The following is a 19,685-nucleotide window of genomic DNA, read 5'->3' on the forward strand; positions in this document are numbered from 1 at the left end:
AATTATTTGACTTTTGTCCATTTGTTTTGTCTTGAGCTGTATATGATATTTTTTAACTGGGGGGTGATTTTAGCAATTGAAGAAACATATTAACTTTTCAACAATAGTTGAAAACGTTCAATAATTACATAGAGTGACTCATGCATTATATTTTGATAGAAACATAATTGCAGCATCAAAGTATCATATAATCAATAAGAGTCAAGTAACTTGAGTCCACTCACTATGTTTGAAATAAAAATGGTGAATTGTAAAGAACTTAAGATTTATATGTGATTTTGAGTAAGTCAAATCATAGCTGTTTCAATTATGGTGTAATACTCAAAACCGTCAAATTGTTGTTTCTCATCCAAATGTTTTTATGAAACTTCCTTGAGGGTTGCTTGTAACATAAATATTTGTATTTAAAAATATTCTTATATCAAATATTTTTATGAAACTTTAAATTTAATTTTTATTCTGATGGAGGCCAACTATGATCTTAAACAAAGAAAATCAGACAAATGCAAGTTGTTATGTAGTTAGATAGCTAAACCCTTCTTATGTGCTATAGTTTGGTTGACAAGTCAATAAAACTTAAATTTGATACATCAATTTTTACAATAAGATTTTTTTTTTTTTTGAAATTTACAATAAGATTTAAAATGATATAATAAGAATCGATTTTATTAGTTTATTTTTTGTACAATATTTATTAAAGGAAAGGGAGAATATTAAAGGAAAGGGAGAAAAAAAAATTAAAGCAAAAGATTAACATTTGGCCTATGACTAATAGCTTGTTTGGCCAATCATCTCCTTCTCTTCTAGGAAAAGGTGGCCCAAACATATTTTTCATAAATCTCATGATTGATTATGGAGCTTCAATTCTATTCTATGCATAATAAAAATGAACAACAGGTCTGACCAAAAAAATAAAATAAATGAACAACAGGAGAAGTTGTTTGAATAGAGACAAGTTGTCGATAAATCATAGACAAGTTCAAATAAAGACAACATTAATATTCATGACCTTAAACATACGACAAGAAAAATGTTCAAAGAGTGTGTTTCCCGTTTTCATAAATACTTATAAAATCACCAAAATATCAATAATAACGATAACTAAAATAATTTCCCTCAAAAAAAAAAAACGATAACTAAAATAAGTGATAATGGTCGTTATTAACTCACAGTTATGACGAATCAACTAAGTTTGCTCTCTAACCACTCATGACGAAGCATGTGAAGCGTCCGACGTCATATCTAATGAAAAATAAAATTATGATATAATAGTGGCTGAAAGATTAATTGATATTGTATTCAGCTTGCTTGCATAATATACACTATTACAATTTTATATCTATCTATCCAACGGTACTAATAATATATAAGGCAATACTAGGTGCCTTTATAATTATTATTACCAACGGCTATATATATATATATATATATATATATATATATATATATATATATATATGTTATAAATATTAATAGTGGATGTCCAAATAGCAAATGGGTTAATGGGCTATACTACTAGATCATTGGGCTTAGTCCATAAGCTATTCTATTTCCCTATAAATAGAGCTCATTTGTAACATTCCCAACCACATCAGAGAATAATAATACTTCTCTCTATTATTGTTTCTATTTACTTAGTTTCATAACACGTTATCAGCACGCTCTAATCAACTAAGAAGGTGAATAGTTCTTCTTAATCTATTATAATAAGTTGTAATTTTGTATCGATGATTATATGCTATTGTTGCAATTCCATCAATTTGGAATCAATGCCTTATAGATACATATTATTGTTATTATACAAATTATATAGTGTTTGTTTGTTTTTCATTAAACATTCATGCATCCCTGAAGGATTGCATAAAAGATTGTTTAAAAACTCAAATTATTTTCCAATGAATTTCTGATGAATTCAAAGGTTTTGAATCCCTGAAGGATTGCTTAAAAACACAATTTTTTTTACTGAATTCCTAATGAATTCAACAAAGATGCATCCCTGAAGGATTGTACAAATGAATTAATTAGAGTTATTATATTTTTGATCAAGATTTAATTTATTATATAGTTTCGGAAGAACTCACAAAGAATCAATAAGTATTTTAATATCCCTGAAGGATTGCAAAAGTAGCACAATTTTCATTATTTTTATCGTAAAATTGCTCTGTTTTAGTATGATCATCTTTAGTGTATATTTTAATCACTTGATGAATAATATATCTTAATGTGCAAGAGTAGTAACTATTTTTTTTCTTTAATGTGAATTTTATTGTATTTTAATATTGTAATCATTAGTATTTTAATATTCACGAATAATTACCATATTAAAATGTTATGTCATTATGGTTGCATTAAATCATTATTATCTGAATTGTTTTATGTTACTGTGATTATTTATTCGATACTCTTTTTTTTGAAGAATTCAAAAGTGTTAATCTCTAAAGGATTGCTTAGAGAATTGATTTCATTGTTTAAATATATTGTATAGTTCTTGAAGAACTTAAAAACTCGGTTTTATTTTCTATGAATTCTTGAAGAATTCGGTAATGATACATCCTAGAAGGATCCTACAATTAACTGATTGGATTGGTTATATAGTTCTTGAAGAACTTAAGAACCAAATTTTATATGAATTTCACAAGAATTCAAAAGTCTAGAGTTTATTCTCTATGAGTTTCAGAAAAACTCAAAAGTCTCAAATTCTGTTTAAATCATTTGGCTAATTCCTGAAAATTTAAAAAGGCAATTTTTATTCTCAATGAATTCTTGAAAAATTCAATATTGATACCTCCTTTTAAGGATTACTTGAAGAATAATTTTCAAAGATCATTGGTTATGAACATCTGTGATATAGTTATTGAAGAACTAAAATAAACATATTATTGAAAGCATCCCTGAAGGACTACTTAAGGAATGAATTATCTCAATCATTGTTCATGAAGATTTGTGGCATAGTTCCTGAAGAATTAATGCTTTAATAAACACCCTTATGGGCCGTAAAAAAAAACGGTGATTTTTCTTGATCGCCGTTTATGTAAATTTGATGTTGAGTTCTTGAAGAACTACACATTTAAATCATAACATAACACAAATTTATAAGATCTATTTTATCATGAAAAAAAAATGGAGGAAAATATGAGACAATAGATGTTTTTATACCACTCGAACATGCTCCTGAAGTAGCAAAATGAGTGAATATCTTGAAGAATATTTTTGAAAGGTTACTCACATTTGTAATTGAATAATGAGTGGTTCTTGATCAAAATAGTGAAAAGTCACATTGAACGTCATTCCCAGAAGTGAATGGTTCATACTATAACTAATATCATGGTTATGGTAATTGATTTAGTAAAGATTAGTATTGATATGATACATGCCAAGGTAATACAATTCCTTTAGTATGAACTTAGATTAGATAGAAAATTACTATTTGATCAAAGATTTTCTTGATACGATCATATTTTTATTATATGGATTGAATCCGACAAGATTGTTTTCTTATTGCATGATCAAAGTTTGGTTATGATTTTCTTCTTTCTTATTGCATAAGACTTCTAGATGGCTTGAATTACAAGGTAAGCACAAATTCTTCTCTACATAATTCTTGAAAATATCTTCTATAAATTAACGTTATCTTATTTACTTCTAAATTCTTCAAGATTATTATCTCATAAACATTACATGTTAGATATATATATTTTCTTATGAAATACATTTATTTGATCTTGATCTCACATGTAATTTACATTGTGGAGATGTCAAATTTGAAAAAGATATTTTATTGACAATTTGTGTTGCCTAAATATTACCTTGAAAGAAAAGCTTTATGATTTATAAACTTTTACTTCTTCGAGAAATTTCGTGTTTAGTTTATTTTATAATTGATAAAATGATGGCTGTGCAAAAGATAAATCAAGGTTTTAAGAATATTCCTTATATAATTTTATTTGGGTAGAATTTTGTTGTTGTTTATTATTATTGTTTCAAATTGATAAAAAACAAATGAAGCGAATATTATTGTAAACCAGAAGTTTACAAATCATCTTTCAAATGGTAATTCTTAAAAATATATAACAATTCCAGAAGGATTGCTCAAAATTGTTTTTCTTGATTATTTGTGATATAATTCCCGAAGAGTTACAAGATTACTCGAAGCTCCTGAAGAGCTAATGTATTGTTACATAAAGTAACAAAGTTACACATTGAGATTGCATTCTAATATGATTTTATTGAGTTATAAAATATCCATCCAAATGGATATCATATTGAAAAATATATGTTAAATATCTCTATTACGAGATATACTCTGGTGAAAATAAGCGTAATGGAAAAGTGATGTTGTCTATGATTTGTAATACGCTTATATTAGTGCAATGGAAGCACATATTATGTAAACCAAGAAGTTTACATACTATATTAAATTTGTCGTTGGCAAGACCGGTTGGGTTATCCCGGATCTATTATGATGCAAAATAGATAAATTTTAATGGATTTGTATTGAAGATCCAGTAGATTCTTCAATCAAATAACTTTTGTGTCTTAAAAAATTGGTGATATTTGTAAATCGATATATCGAAAGTGTTGATGAACTAAATGACATGTATGACTATTGTCAATTCACAACCAGAAGTTTGTGAGATTATTTTGTCAACAAATTTGATAAAGAGTTTATTTTCTGAACTTTTCAGAAAAAAATATGATAAGTATCATTTGTCAATTGAAATTGATATTGAACAATTGCTAGCATATGCTCATGAAAAAAATGGACTTGAAGATCCATTCTTTAGACGTCTAAAGTTAATTGTATGTTTGATACTTATGAAACCATACATTATAAACTCTATTTTGGGAATCAACAATCCTTTATGTTGATATATTGATTTGCATCAAGCCAACTTATTACTATATGTAAGTCCTCCCTCTAATTCATCATTGGTTTTAGGTTAACAATCTAATATTTCTCATCTTAGTAAATTTTTGGATGTGTTGTGTATATCACAATTGCTCTAATATAATATACTAGGATAAATCTTGAAAGAATATTGGGAAAACATTTTTGATATGAATCTCCATCTATCATAAGTTTTATTAAGTCAACTTGTTTACAACCCAGTAGGTTGATTATCGATTGATGGATTAGTTTTCCCAATATTAGGGGGAGATGATAAGCAGCTAAAAAAAATGTGAACCTGAAGTTCAAATAATTATTTGAAAGGAAATATTATTGTCTCATCATGATCCTCAAGATATAACTCATTTGCAACATTAAACAAATTGAATATCAGCTGCTAATGCTCCAAACGAAATAGATATCCCTGTAGGATATTCTAATATTGCAAATGAGTCTCAACTGTGCCTGAAGCATGGTAGACCAATCGGTTCCAAATATATAGAAGAAAAAAAACCTCGAATAAGAAAAGGAGCTTAAAGGAAAGATAACCCAAACGAGGATATAGAAACTCTAAAAGAGTGTTCTGACATAATTGATATTTCAGTTCCAGATGAAACTGATCAGGTACCTGAAATTCCCGAAAATAAAGAGATCTCAGTAAATTATGTCACTATTGAAATCCAATGGAACCGACATGAAATCAACGTTGATGATATTTTTTGCAAACAACATAGCGCTGAATGTGATAAATGATAACGAGGATCAAGAACCAAGGTCTATTAAAGAATGTAGACAAAGCGAAAATTGGCCAAAATGGAAAGATGCAATTGAAGCAGAATTAAACTCTCTTAATAAGAGAAAGGTATTGGACCTGTTTTCCGAACACCTAAAGGCCTGAAGCCAGTTGGATATAAATGGGTGTTTGTGCGAAAACGCAATGAGAATGGTGAAGTTGCAAGATACAAAGCAAGACTTGTTGCTCAAAGGTTTTCCCAAAGACCCGAAATTGATTTTGATGAGACATACTCACCTGTAGTTGATGTAAGTTGATGCAACTACTTTTAGATACCTAATTAGCCTTATAGCTCATGAAGGGCTCAATTTGCACATGTTGGATGTCGTTACAGTCCACTTGTATGGCTCACTTGATAGTGACATTTACATGAAACTCCCTGAAGGATTTAATTTGCTCGAAGCAAATAGTTCAGTAACTCAGGAAGACTACTCCATAAAATTAAATAAGTCTCTATATGGACTAAAACAATCAGGACGCATGTGGTACAATCGCCTCAGTGAATATTTACTGAGGGAAGGATATAAAAATGACTCCATTTGTCCATGTACTGTTATGAAAAGATCTGTAAAAGAATTTTCTATAATTGTTGTCTATGTTGATGACATAAACATTATCGGAACTCCTGAAGAGCTTCCATAAGCCATAGATTGCTTACAGAAAGAGTTCGAGATGAAAGACTTATGAAAGACAATGTTTTGTCTTCGATTACAAATTGAGCACGTAAAATGTGGGATTCTTGTGCATCAACAAGCTTACATAGCAAAATTTTAAATGTTTCTACTCCAATGGTTGTTAGATCCTTGGATGTGGAGAATGATCCTTTCAGACCTCGAGAAGAAGGTGAAAAACTACTTGGTCCTGAAGTACCATATCTCAGTGCAATAGGAGCATTGATGTATCTTGCTGATAATACACATCCTGATATATCATTTTTGTCAATCTATTATCAAGATATAGTTCTTCACCCACGCGAAGGCATTGGAACGGGCCGGTTCGAGGTACAATGGATATGGGATTGTTTTATCGCAAAGTACCCAAATTAGAATTAATTGGTTATGCAGATGCATGTTATTTGTCAGATCCTCATCATGGTAGATCATAAACAAATTACTTTTTTAGAAGTGGAGATACAACCATTTCATGGAGATCTGTAAAGTAGACCATAACAACAACATCATCAAATCCTGCAGAACTTTTAGCATTTCATGAGGCAAGTAGAGAATGTGTTTGATTAAGGTCATTGATTCAACATATACAAAATAATTGTGGTTTATCTTTTGGAAGAATGGATGCAACAATCATTTATGAAGATAATACATCATGTATTGCTCAGTTGAAAGAAGGATACATTAAAGGATACCGAACAAAACATATTTCTCCCAAATTCTTTTTCACCCGTGATCTTCAGAAGAATGGTGATATCAGCATTCAACAAGTTTATTCGTGTGATAATCCTGCAGATGTTTTTACAAAGTCACTCCCAAGTAAAGTTTTTGAGAAACTTGTATTATGAATTGGTCTTCTCCGTCTAAGAGATATTTGTCTTCATGAGGGGGAGAAATAAATTTGTTCTGCACTCTTTTTTCCTTCACCAAGGTTTTGTCCCATTGGGTTTTCCTGGTAAGGTTTTTAACGAGGCAGTTCACACTCAAAAGGATATTGTACTCTTTTTCCTTCACTATAATTTTTTTACCACTGGGTTTTATTTTAGTAAGGTTTTAATGAGGCATATCCTCGATGGACATCCAAGGGGGAGTGTTATAAATATTAATAGTGGATGTCCAAATAGCAAATGGGTTAATGGGCTATACTACTAGATCATTGGGCTTAGTCCATAAGCTATTCTATTTCCCTATAAATAGAGCTCATTTGTAACATTCTCAACCACATCAGAGAATAATAATACTTCTCTCTATTCTTTCTTCTTCTCCTTCTCTCTATTATTGTTTCTATTTAATTAGTTTCATAACAATATATATATATATATATAAGGCAATATCAATGAGAGCCTTTATTCAATATTTTGGTTTGACAGAAAACCAACGGTAATACTAATATATGTATATGAGGAAATATCTCTAGGAGCTTTTATGAATATTATTTGTCTTTACTCCATGTATCAAGGCAATGCATTCAGACAAATTACTTTCCAATGGTTTGCTTGATTTGTCTTGATTTGATTCATTAATTGTTGAGTCTTCATTATTCTTTACACCCCCCTTCAAGGTTGGCAGAGAGTGTGGATGAACGCCAAGCTTGTAACGAAATGTAGAAAATGAATCTTTACCCAATGCTTTGGTGAAAACATCTGTAATTTGTTGAGTTATAGGCAAGTATTGGAGCTGGAGATCACCGGTCGTAACTTTTTCTCGGATCAAATGATAGTCAATCTCGATGTGTTTGGTCCGAGCATGAAACACTGGATTATGAGCCAAGTGAATTGCACTTTTGTTATCACAAAGGAGAAGTGGACGTCGTTCGAGTTTGATGTCAAGGTCATGGAGGAGATGTTGGAGCCATGTTAACTCAGCAGCTGTGGTTGCCAAAGACCTATATTCTGCTTCAGTGCTCGAACGAGAGACTGTTGGTTGCTTCTTTGAGACCCAAGATATGCAATTTGATCCAAGAAAGATGCTATAACCAGTAGTACTTCTCCTAGTAGTTGGACATCCTGCCCAATCTGCATCACCAAAAGCATTAAGAGTTAGAGAGCTTTGAGATAAATATCAAAGGCCATGTGTCAAAGTTCCTTTAATGTAGCGCAAAATACGTTTGACAGCACGCAGGTCCTTTTTTGTTGGATTTTGAAAATGTTGGCACACGACATTGACAACATGTGTAATGTCTGGTCTCGTGTAGGTAAGATATTGGAGAGAGCCACATAAACGGCGATATTCAGTAGGATCCACAGACTCGTGATAATCAGATAGATCAATGTCTTTTTGAGCAATGGGAGTGTTGATTTTTGAAGCTTCGAGCATTTTGGCTTTTTCTAGAAGGTCTCGTGCGTATTTTGTTTGTGAGATTGTGATACCACCAGAAAAATATCGAACTTCAAGTCCTAAGAAATAATGTAGTTGTCCCAAGTCTTTGAGAGCAAAGTCCTTGTTAAGACGTTCGGTAAGACCAGATATGAAGGTTGAATTATTTCCTGTAATAATAACATCATCTACATAGACAAGTAAAATAATGAAATTAGTGTCATGACGATAAATGAAGAGTGACGAATCAGCTTTACTACATGTAAATCCAATAGAAACTAGACAAGTAGATAATTTATCAAACCAAGCACGAGGTGCTTGTTTAAAACCATAAAGAGATTTATGGAGTAGGCAAACATGATCAGGATATTGAGAGTGTACAAAGCCCAGAGGTTGTTCCATGTAGACACATTCATTGAGTGTTCCATGCAAGAAAGCATTCTTCATATCTAGTTGTTTGAGTGGCCATTTAAAATGCACAACTAGAGAAAGAATAACCCGAATTGTAGGAGCTTTGACAACTGAGCTGAAGGTTTCGCCAAAATCAAGGCCAGGGATTTGTGTATATCCTTTGGCTACAAATCGAGCTTTAAGCCAGTCTATAGTACCATCTTCTTTCATTTTTGTTCGAAAGATCCATTTAGAACCCATAACGTTGGCACCAGGTGGGCGAGGGACAATTAAGAGACCAAGTATTGTTTTGATGAAGAGCATCAATTTCCTCATGCATAGCAGTTCTCCAATTAGTGTATTTAAAGGCAATTTTAAGAGTCTTAGGTTCTTCAATTGAGATGAGAAGGGCATCATGGGAGCGGGGAGGTTTGTTGATAGTTGGACAATCATATATTTTTAGGTAAGATGGAGGGTGTTTGTCTCGAATTGGTCGACTAGAAGTAGAGATCGGATTAACTTGGTTATTTGATAGACAATGTACATCATCAACTAAGGAGGATCAACAATTATAGGTGATGATTGAGATGGTGGAGAAGGTGTGGTTTCCTCGAATCCAGAGGTAACAAGGTCTATGTTGGTTGAAGTTAAAGGTGGTGTAGTTGAATCAGGTGAAGAGGGGTCAATTTGATCCAAGACAATAGGTTTTGAGGTAATGATCGATGAGTCATTGGGTGCTGAAGCATCATCTTTATTTCCTGAAAACCATTCATCAGAGTTAGGGAAAGTAGTAACAGATGAATCAAAAGATTGTGATTGTGTGGAATTTGTATGAGATGAATAAGGAAAATCATTTTCATTAAAAACTACATGACGTGAAATGTAAACACGGTGAGTGTGTGGATCAAGACAACGATATCCTTTATGAAGTGGACTATATCCTAAAAAAACACAAGAAGTGGTTTTTCTAGAAAACTTATTCAATCCAGGCGTCTTTAAATATGGAAAACATTGACATCCAAAAATTCTAAGTCCAGAATAATCAGGATGTTTACCAAAAAGTTTAAAGTATGGAGTATCCTTACCAATGGATGAAAGAGGTAAACGATTAATAAGATAAACAGAAGTCAAGAAAGCATCAACCCAAAATTTTAAAGGAACACTTGCATGAAAAAGTAAAGTTAACCCGGTTTCCACAATGTGTCGATGTTTTCGTTCGGTGATAGACGTTTGGCAAGTGCACCAAATACTATCGAAGTAGTAAAAATATCGATCCCACGAGGACTGTGTTAATCTCAATTCAGCAATAAGGTAAAATATTTAGGATGCGTAAAAGTTATTTTTGGTTTGCCACTATGCAGTAGATTTGATTGCATAAAATTAAATAACATAAAATAAAGATTCGGTTAGAAAATAAGAGAGAGATGAGATCAGGTCTTTCGAATCATCTATGTTCCCCTAATTGGTATATTGCACCTATTCTTATGACTGATTTCCTAGTCCCACGATAGTTAACAAAATAGTTCTAATCAATCCCTTGAGTTAGGACCCTCTTCTCACACTACAGCCCCTAATCCCTTAGGTGGTCTAATAATATTTGAAGGTTTAAAGCACGTTAACCTAATATCACTAATAAACGATTATTCATTCCTAGACTAACCATGTTTATTAGAACAATTCAATAGGTCTAAGTAGAAAGCTATGGTCAGTAGTCATTCATTCTCACTAAATCATATTTATATTTGATCAGGATATAAAAAGCATTAAGAACAATTGAATTGAATAAAGACTAGAATATCATTCACAATAAATAGAGTTTCACAGCATCATGTATCAATTAAGGTTACAAAGAATCATCTCAGACCTAATCTCTAAGAGATTTAGCTACTCATAATTGAGTTTACAAATAGCATAATCAATGAAAGAATTAAAACATACATAAACTGGTAAAGAATGGAGGAAATCGCCCCGTTCTTCAGTCTCCAGGTCTGCAAATCGCACTTTCTCTCTCCAGAATTCGTAACCCTTGTTTTTGGAATAGACTTCAGCTTAAATAGGCACAGAAATTCGCCTAAAATCGTGTCACGTTTTAAGTAAATCGTGTCACGTTTTTGCAATCGTGACACGTTTTACCCCAACGCCGAGAGCATGTTTTTCAGGTCTGGTAAAATCGTGTCACGTTTTGGTAAATCGTGACACGTTTTTGGCGTTTTTCCAGCATCTTCAATTTTTCCTCTTTTTCGCACTTTATCATGCTCAAAATAACTATGAACTCCAATATTCTTCAGAAAATTACTTTCTTCAAAATCTTCAACTTTTCATGCTTTTCTTGCTTTTCTTGCTGCTTAAGTTGCCTTGTGAACTCCAAAATGTGATGAAAATGACACTAAAAATAGCGAATAATTGACTGTCATCATTCGGCAAGGCCATTTTGTTCTGGTGTGTAAGGACATGATAACTATTGAGCTATGCCGCTATAAGCAAGATGGTTCATAAACTCATTGGAGGTGAATTCACCACCACCGTCACTTTGAAATGTTTTGATCTTCCTATCAAAATGTTTCTCAACAAAAGCTTAAAATTTAAGGAAACATGTATAAAAATCAGATTTGTTTCTCAACGGATATAACCATGTGTATCGAGTAAAATCATCAACGAAAATTACATAATACTGAAACTTTTGAAAGGAAATTGTGGGGGCTGGTCCCCACAAATCACTGTAAATTTTTTCTAAGGGAAATTGAGAGGTTGAACTAGATTTATTGAAGGAAAGTTTACAACGTTTTCCGAATTGACAACTAGTGCATAAGTTATTTTTTGTCAACCAATTTGAAACGTTGATAACTTTCTTCTTTTCTAGAGTTTGCAAAAATTTAAAATTTGGATGTCCTAAGCTAGCATGCCATATTTCAGAAGATGCTTCCTTAATAGTAGAAAGAGCTTCAAAAGTTTCCCCCTTTAGAGCATAAAGGTTACCTTGTTTATGCCCTTTGGCTAAGATCTTTTGTGTTCAATCTTTAATGACAAAACCATTAGAGTTAAATTAAAAAATACAATCATTATCATTAGTGAGTTGACTCACTGATAATAAGTTCTTTTTAAGATTAGGCACAACCAAAGTATTATTTAGATCAAGCTTACCTTGTGCAGTTTTAAGAGAAATTTTACCTTTATGGGTAATAGGTAAAGCTTGCCCATTTCCAACAAAAACTTTGTCACTGCCAAAATAAGGTTTAAGATTTTTAAGGTTACCTCATTGGTTTGTCATATGAGTGGTTGCTCCCGAGTCAACATAGAAATTTGGATCATTATCATCATTCAGGTACATGTTGCTAATGCTTCATGCATGGGAGTTTTCTCCTACATTATTGTATTCATACCTGTAATAACACATAGATGCAATATGGTTTGTTTTACCACATATTTGGCAAGTTTCCCTATTTTGTTTCCTTGGACGGTTTTGATTATAATTTTGTGAGCCACGTCCTTTAATGTTGCCTCTACCTCCATGCATATTACTTACTCTTCCTCTAAGGCTAAGTGAGGTTTGATTATTATTAATTGAGGGATTTTCTTCAGCAAGATAAACCTGTTCAAAATTTTGCAATGACATAATAAATTGATTAAAAGAAGGATATGGAGGTTTTGATAATACCGCCATTTGAAAACTTTTGTACTTGTTTCCAAGTCCTTTCGAAAATTGCAAGACTTTGTCGACATCTGAAAGTGGCTTTTCGATGGCTGAAAGTTTGTCACACAATTCTTTGAATTCTCTGATGTATTCCTGCAAGGATAAGTTCCCCTTTGTGATAGCATAAATGCTATTTTTCAGTTGGGCTTCAGTTTCACCTTCTTTAGTGTTGGGCAACAACTGTTCATGGAGTGAACTCCAAATATAGTGAGTTGTATCCCCCCCAAGGATCATGCTAAGAACTTCTTCTTTCATGTTACCAAGGAGCCATGAGATGAGCAATCCATCATTCAATATCCACCGCTCTACATTTGGATTTTTTGTTCCGGTTCCAGATGAATCGGTGATCTCATCATCTGGTTTGGAAGTGCTAGTAATATGATGTTCAACGCCCATGCTTCTAATCAAAGATAACATGTGGAATTTCCAAAGAAGAAAATTTGAAGTGGATAGTTTGATTGAAACAAGGCTTGAACATTGGTGGAATGATTGAATGGTGAGTTTAGGCTCTTCAGCGGAAGATGAAAATGCTACTGATACCATAATGAAAAATGAAATTATGATATAATAGTGGCTGAAAGATTAATTGATATTGTATTTCAGCTTGCTTGCATAATATACACTATTACAATTTTATATCTATCTATCCAACGGTACTAATAATATATATAAGGCAATACGGTGCCTTTATAATTATTACTACCAACGGCTATATATATATATATATATATATATATATATATATATATATATATATATATATATATATATATATATATATATATATATATATATATATATATAAGGCAATATCAATGAGGGCCTTTATTCAATATTTTGGTTTGACAGAAAACCAACGGTAATACTAATATATGTATATGAGGAAGTATCTCTAGGAGCTTTTATGAATATTATTTGTCTTTACTCCATGTATCAAGGCAATGCATTCAGACAAATTACTTTCCAATGGTTTGCTTGATTTGTCTTGATTTGATTGATTAATTGTTGAGTCTTCATTATTCTTTACAATATCTCCAAAAAGTCTCAATGAGCGACTTTCAGACTATGGGTATTCCTCTTCATTCCCAAAGCACAAACCCTATTCCCAACATACTACCAAAAAACACTTGTGAGGTATGAGGAAGCTTTGGCTTGAAATGAAGGATTTTTCTCAAGGGAATATGGATGATGAATTGTTTTTATTTGTCTTGTGTAAATTGAAATGGAAGAAAAAATAATGAAAAGAGAATGAAGAAGCTTCTCGTAAGAGAAAAAGAAAGGAAAAAAGAGAGATGAGGAAAGTGACTGAAAAGGTTTTGGGTAGGGTTCAGTGGATTTTCTTTGGTTTTATTTCATTTATGGTTTTTTATTTTATTTTATTTAAAAAAAATGAAACGCGCGCGTTTCATATATGAGTCAGGATCCGTTGACACCAGGTGTCAACAGATTCGTTGACACCAAATATCAACCGTACATTATATTTAAACAAAGGCTCCTATTAGTGTCAATGTTTCTATTTCCTGTATATCCTTCCTCTCAACCGTACATTATTATTGTTCTATAATGAGAGTTGAAACCAGGACAATATTATTCCCTTGTCTGCATCTTTGTTCCCTTATCATTAATTCCTTGATTATTTCTTCGTATGAATCACTGTTCATTGAAACAATTTATGCCAAATTTTTTAGACCATCGTAATGGGACTGTAAGGTAGAGAATCAATTGGTATGTTGAATGGGGTTTAATTTGTTTCAATAATTATTGGTGGAGCTTTAGGTATAAGGGTTGAGTTTCTGAAATGATCAAATTGGTGTTTTCCCATTACCGAATTGTAAAAGTACTTCCAGGATATTATCATTTAAAATTAATTGGAAGTATTACTTTGTAAATCATTAAAATAATTGCATATGATTGCAAAACCAATGGATGTATAAGATTAATTTATGAATTAGGGAAAATGGAAAACCCTTTAAACTAAATTGAATTGTCGTCGTGACAAATCAAAATTTAACCTTGGTGAGTATGAACACAGTGTTGTGATTCTGTAATTGAGATTTCGTATTGCTGCGTTAAAGTACATCAAGCAGAAAACGAAAATAGTGTGCGGTTGAGAGAAAAGAGATACAGGAAGTAGAAACGTAGACACTAATAAGAGCCTTTGATCAAATATAATGTACGGTTGAGATTTAGTGTCAACGAATCCGTTGACACCTGGTGTCAACGGATCCTGACTCATATATATATATATATATATATATATATATATATATATATATATATATATATATATATATATATCTTTTTTTTAAAGATCATCTAGTAATATAATAGATTATGATTGGATACTTATGTATTAAACTCAAAAAAATGTCTAGAAATCCTAGCTCAACTGGCAAATGCCGAAACTGCAAGGTCGGACGTCGTGACCTGGGTTCGAATCTGGGACCTCGTGTGTGAGTTTAATTTCAGTGGATTACCACTTCACCACTTCACTAAGACCAACAAAAATAAACTCAAAAAAATGTATGGAGAATTTTTTGTTTGATGGAGCATGGAGAAATATATTAAGTAGTATAATTTTTTTTTTGAAACAAAATAGTATGAATTAATTAATAATCAACAAAAACACATTAATTAATTACGGATAACTCATGTTTTTGTGTTTTTTATTTTTTTCGAAGCCCAAGCGTATGTCGCAAGATTTTGCTTCAAATAAGGTTTAGTTTTACCAACAAAAATAAACTCAAAAAAATGTATGGAGAATTTTTTGTTTGATGGAGCATGGAGAAATATATTAAATAGTATAATTTTTTTTTTGAAACAAAATAGTATGAATTAATTAATAATCAACAAAAACACATTAATTAATTACGGATAACTCATGTTTTTGTGTTTTTTATATTTTTGGAAGCCCAAGCGTATGTCGCAAGATTTTGCTTCAAATAAGGTTTAGTTTTTTTGTTTTTGAACAGCCACATATATTAAGCCAACACAGTCCTCTTAAGGAGAGAACAAAACGTAAGAGGCCCCCTGAACCTGAACAAGCAGGGAAAGTAACTAAGAGACCTCCAAAAACAGTTCTGCACTGCCGCTGGCTACAAAAACAGCACACAGCAGAAACCGAAAATAAGGTTTAGAAATAAGGTTTTGTTACATTCGACAGAGACATTCTTTAAAAGAGGGAGCCGCCAAAAGCACCAAAGGACACATCGGTAGCAACGTGATTATGCCTATATTTTCTAGTTTCTCTGTGAGTATTTTGTTTTAATAGCTTGATTTAATTGTACTAGAACAAGGTGATTATGCTTTACTCAAAAACTTGATTTTGATATGTATTTGTTTTTTTAATCACTATTAGGCAAAAGATGAAAGGGAGACATGCACCAAAGACGGTGAAGAGATCATTGATTCCGTACAAGATGTTAGTAAGAACAGCTCCGTTCCTTTTATAATTCCGACCCTAAATTGCTTGAGTGCTGCAATTGTTATCAACCCTTAACGATTCCCGTTTTTCAGGTATGCATTTGTTTTATTTTATCTGTTATTTTCTATATCTGAGAAGAGTTATTCTGTTGTCATATATGTAATATGTTTCTGGTCATTAAATTTGATACTTTTTCTAGTATATTTCAAGATTGTATTCAATAGTTACCACTATACACTTTTCCCTTAAGTGCGATGTGAAACTCCGTTGTCTTGTAACGTCCATGAATGGACATTTGGAGGGTGACCCAAGTGGCTGATAACGGTGATCTGGTAATAGGCGACCCAACAAAATTTCGAATTTGAGTTGTACCTTACTCAATACCTCATTTACACACACACACACACACACCCCTATATTTAAGCTTTATTTCATCAAATGTGAGACTCTTAACAAGTAAATCACTTTAGAAGATAAAATAAGTATTATCAACTGTTAATTAGAAAATTAAGGATAATTTAAAGGTACATCATAACAATCAAGATTTTTTAAATTAATGAAGCTTGACTTTCTCACTTTAGAGGAGCCAAATTCCTCTAAAAAAAAATGACATTACTTGCCCCATCATCTTATGCGACGTTGTAGGAAGTAGAAAAGAATGGGATTCACTTACGCTAGCTGAAAAGGAAAATGATGCATAACAAATGAGGTCTAGTAGTAAAAAGAGCGAGCATGATGATGATGAATAAATGGTTAGATATAGTGATCTATTTAAGGAATCACTTTCATTTATTTTAGTTGCTTTGTCCTCGCGAGCTTAGCTCAGTTGGTATGGACAATGCATAAAAATATGCAAGGTCTGGGGTTCAAACCCCGGCCACCACCAAAAAAAAGTTGCTTTGATGAGTTACTTTAAGCCTTATACACTTAAAACTTGTTTGCTTTACATTGGGTTTGAATATTAGTAACAATGAATTTTGATAAATAATTATGAATGTCTTGAATGTTGTATATCCTTCTATTTTTGAGATTTTATATGTGCATGGTACTACATTCTTGTATTTTTCCATAAACTTTGATATCTATATTGTCGTAGCATTTTTGGTACCAGCTACTATCAGTCATTGAGTATATAGATTTTAAGAAAAATAAACTTAGTATAATTAGCTTTGTTGGTTATACTTTTGATCTCATAACTTGCTAACAAGCCTTAAAAATATATGTCTTACTTTATTTTATCATAGCCATTGGTTAAAAGTCAAATTTGATGGTTTTGTTTTTCTGCTGCAATACAGTGTGATAATGGTCATATTGTTTGCTCTACTTGCTTTCCTAAACTTTGGAGCAAGTGTCACAAGTGCTCATTGTCCATCAGCTCTAAACGTTGTAAAGCCATTGAGAATCTATTGCGATCTATTGAAATGCCATGTCCGAATGCAAAATATGGTTGCAGGGTGAAAAATACATACCTTAGGCAGACAAATCATGAAGAAGAATGCACCCATAAGCCCTGTTACTGTCCCTTTCTAGGATGTGACTTTGTTGAATCATCAAAAGTGTTGTCTATGCATTTCAGCCATAAACACGGGGATTCTCAAATCAAATCTAAAGTGGAGAAAAATAGGCACATTAAGCTGACGAGAACTCATGTTTTTTCTGCAAAGCCCAGACGTATGTGGCCATATTTTGCTTCATATAAGCTTAGTTACATCCGACAAAGACATTCTTTAAAAAAGGGCACTGCCAAATGTGCCAAAGTACACATCGGTAGCAACGTGATTATGCCTATAATTTCTAGTTTCTCTGTGAGTATTTTGTTTTAATAGCTTGATTTTATTTTACTAGAACAACGTGATTATGCTTTACTCAAAAACATGATTTTGATTATGTATTTATTTTTTTAATCACTATTAGGCAAAAGATGAAGTGGAGACATGCAACAAAGACTATCTAGAGATCGTTAATTCTGTAAAAGATAGTAAGAACAGCTCCGTTCCTCTTGTGATTTCCAACCCTAATTTGCTTGAGTGCTGCAATTGTTTTCAACCCTTAATGATTCCCGTTTTTCAGGTATGTATTTGTTTTATTTGATTTGATTTCATAAGTTATTTTCTATATCTGAGAAGAGTTAATCTGATGTCATATATGCAATATGCTTTTGGTCATTAAATTTGATACCTTTTTCTAGCATATTTCAAGATTGTATTTAATATACACTCCTCCCTTAAGTGCTATGTGAAACTCCTTTGTGTTGTCACGTCCACGAATAGACATTTGGAGGGTGACCTAAGTGACTGATAACGGTGATCTGGTAACAAACGACCCAACAATTTTAAATGCTTTGATGAGCTACCTTAAGCCTTATAGACTTAAGACTTGTTTGCTTTACATTAGGTTCGAATATTAGTAACAATGAACTTTGATAAATAATTATGAATGTCTTGAATATTGTTGTATATCCTTCTATTTTTGAGATTTTATATTTGCATGGTACGAACTTCTTGTATTTTTCCATTAACTTTGATAACTATATTGTCGTAACATTTTTGGTACCAGCTACTGTCAGTCATTGAGTACACAGATTTTAAGAATAATAAACTTAGTATGATTAGCTTTATGTTGGTTATACTTTTGATCACATAACTGGTTAACAAAGTCGATTTGATGGTTTTTTTTTTTTGCTGCAAAATACAGTGTGATAATGCTCATATTGTTTGCTCTACTTGCTGTCCTAAACTTTGGAACGAGTGTCACAAGTGCTCGTTGTCCATTAGCTCTAAACGTTGTAAAGTCGTTGAGAATCTATTGCTATCAATTGAAATGCCATGTCCGAATGCAAAATATGGTTGCAGGGTGAAAAATACGTACATGAGGCAGACATATCATGAAGAAGAATGCATCCATAAGCCCTGTTACTGTCCATTTTCAGGATGTGACTTTGTTGAATCATCAAAAGTGTTGTCTATGCATTTTTGCCATAAACACGGGGATTCTCAAATCAAATTTTCTTATGGTCAATCCTTCATTATCTCCTTGAAGTCTGATGATGAAACCATTGTTCTTCGAGAGGAAAATGATGACAAACTATTTATTCTCAATAATAGTACTATGTTGTTAGGAAATGCTGTCAATATTTGCTGCTTTGGTCCAGACGCTTCTGAGTCTGAGTATAGTTACGATATGTTGGCTACGTCTCAGATATGTAAACTGAAATTACACTCTTTTGCCAAGAATGTCCAACGGGTTACTTTAGCAAATCTTTCACCAGAGTTCCTTGTGATTCCATTTGGTTCTTTCGAACCTCTCAACTTAGAAATTTGCATAACTTGCGCAACCCCCAGGGTACCTCCTATATCCTTTTCTTTTCTTTGTTATTTTCCTATTAAATTGTTATTATCTTCTCTCTATGTATTGAATTTATACCATAGCTTTTGATCTCAAATTCATCACTATTTCAAATGCCAAAAACGTGTTGTTAGTGATTTCTTTTTTTCTATTGTTGATCGTTTTATTGG

General features: G+C 32.2%; 1 protein-coding gene across 1 annotated transcript in view; it reads left to right on the forward strand.

The window, feature by feature from the left end:
* LOC146923681 (polyubiquitin-like) overlaps positions 1-19,685 on the forward strand; it is a 69,482-nt gene that overhangs the window by 25,768 nt on the left and 24,029 nt on the right. The gene's annotated exons all lie outside the window — the stretch shown is intronic.

The sequence above is a fragment of the Medicago sativa genome, chromosome 5, assembly GCF_051527215.1.
Source record: "Medicago sativa cultivar Bolivia chromosome 5, Bolivia_mono, whole genome shotgun sequence".
NCBI classification, from domain to species: domain Eukaryota; kingdom Viridiplantae; phylum Streptophyta; class Magnoliopsida; order Fabales; family Fabaceae; genus Medicago; species Medicago sativa.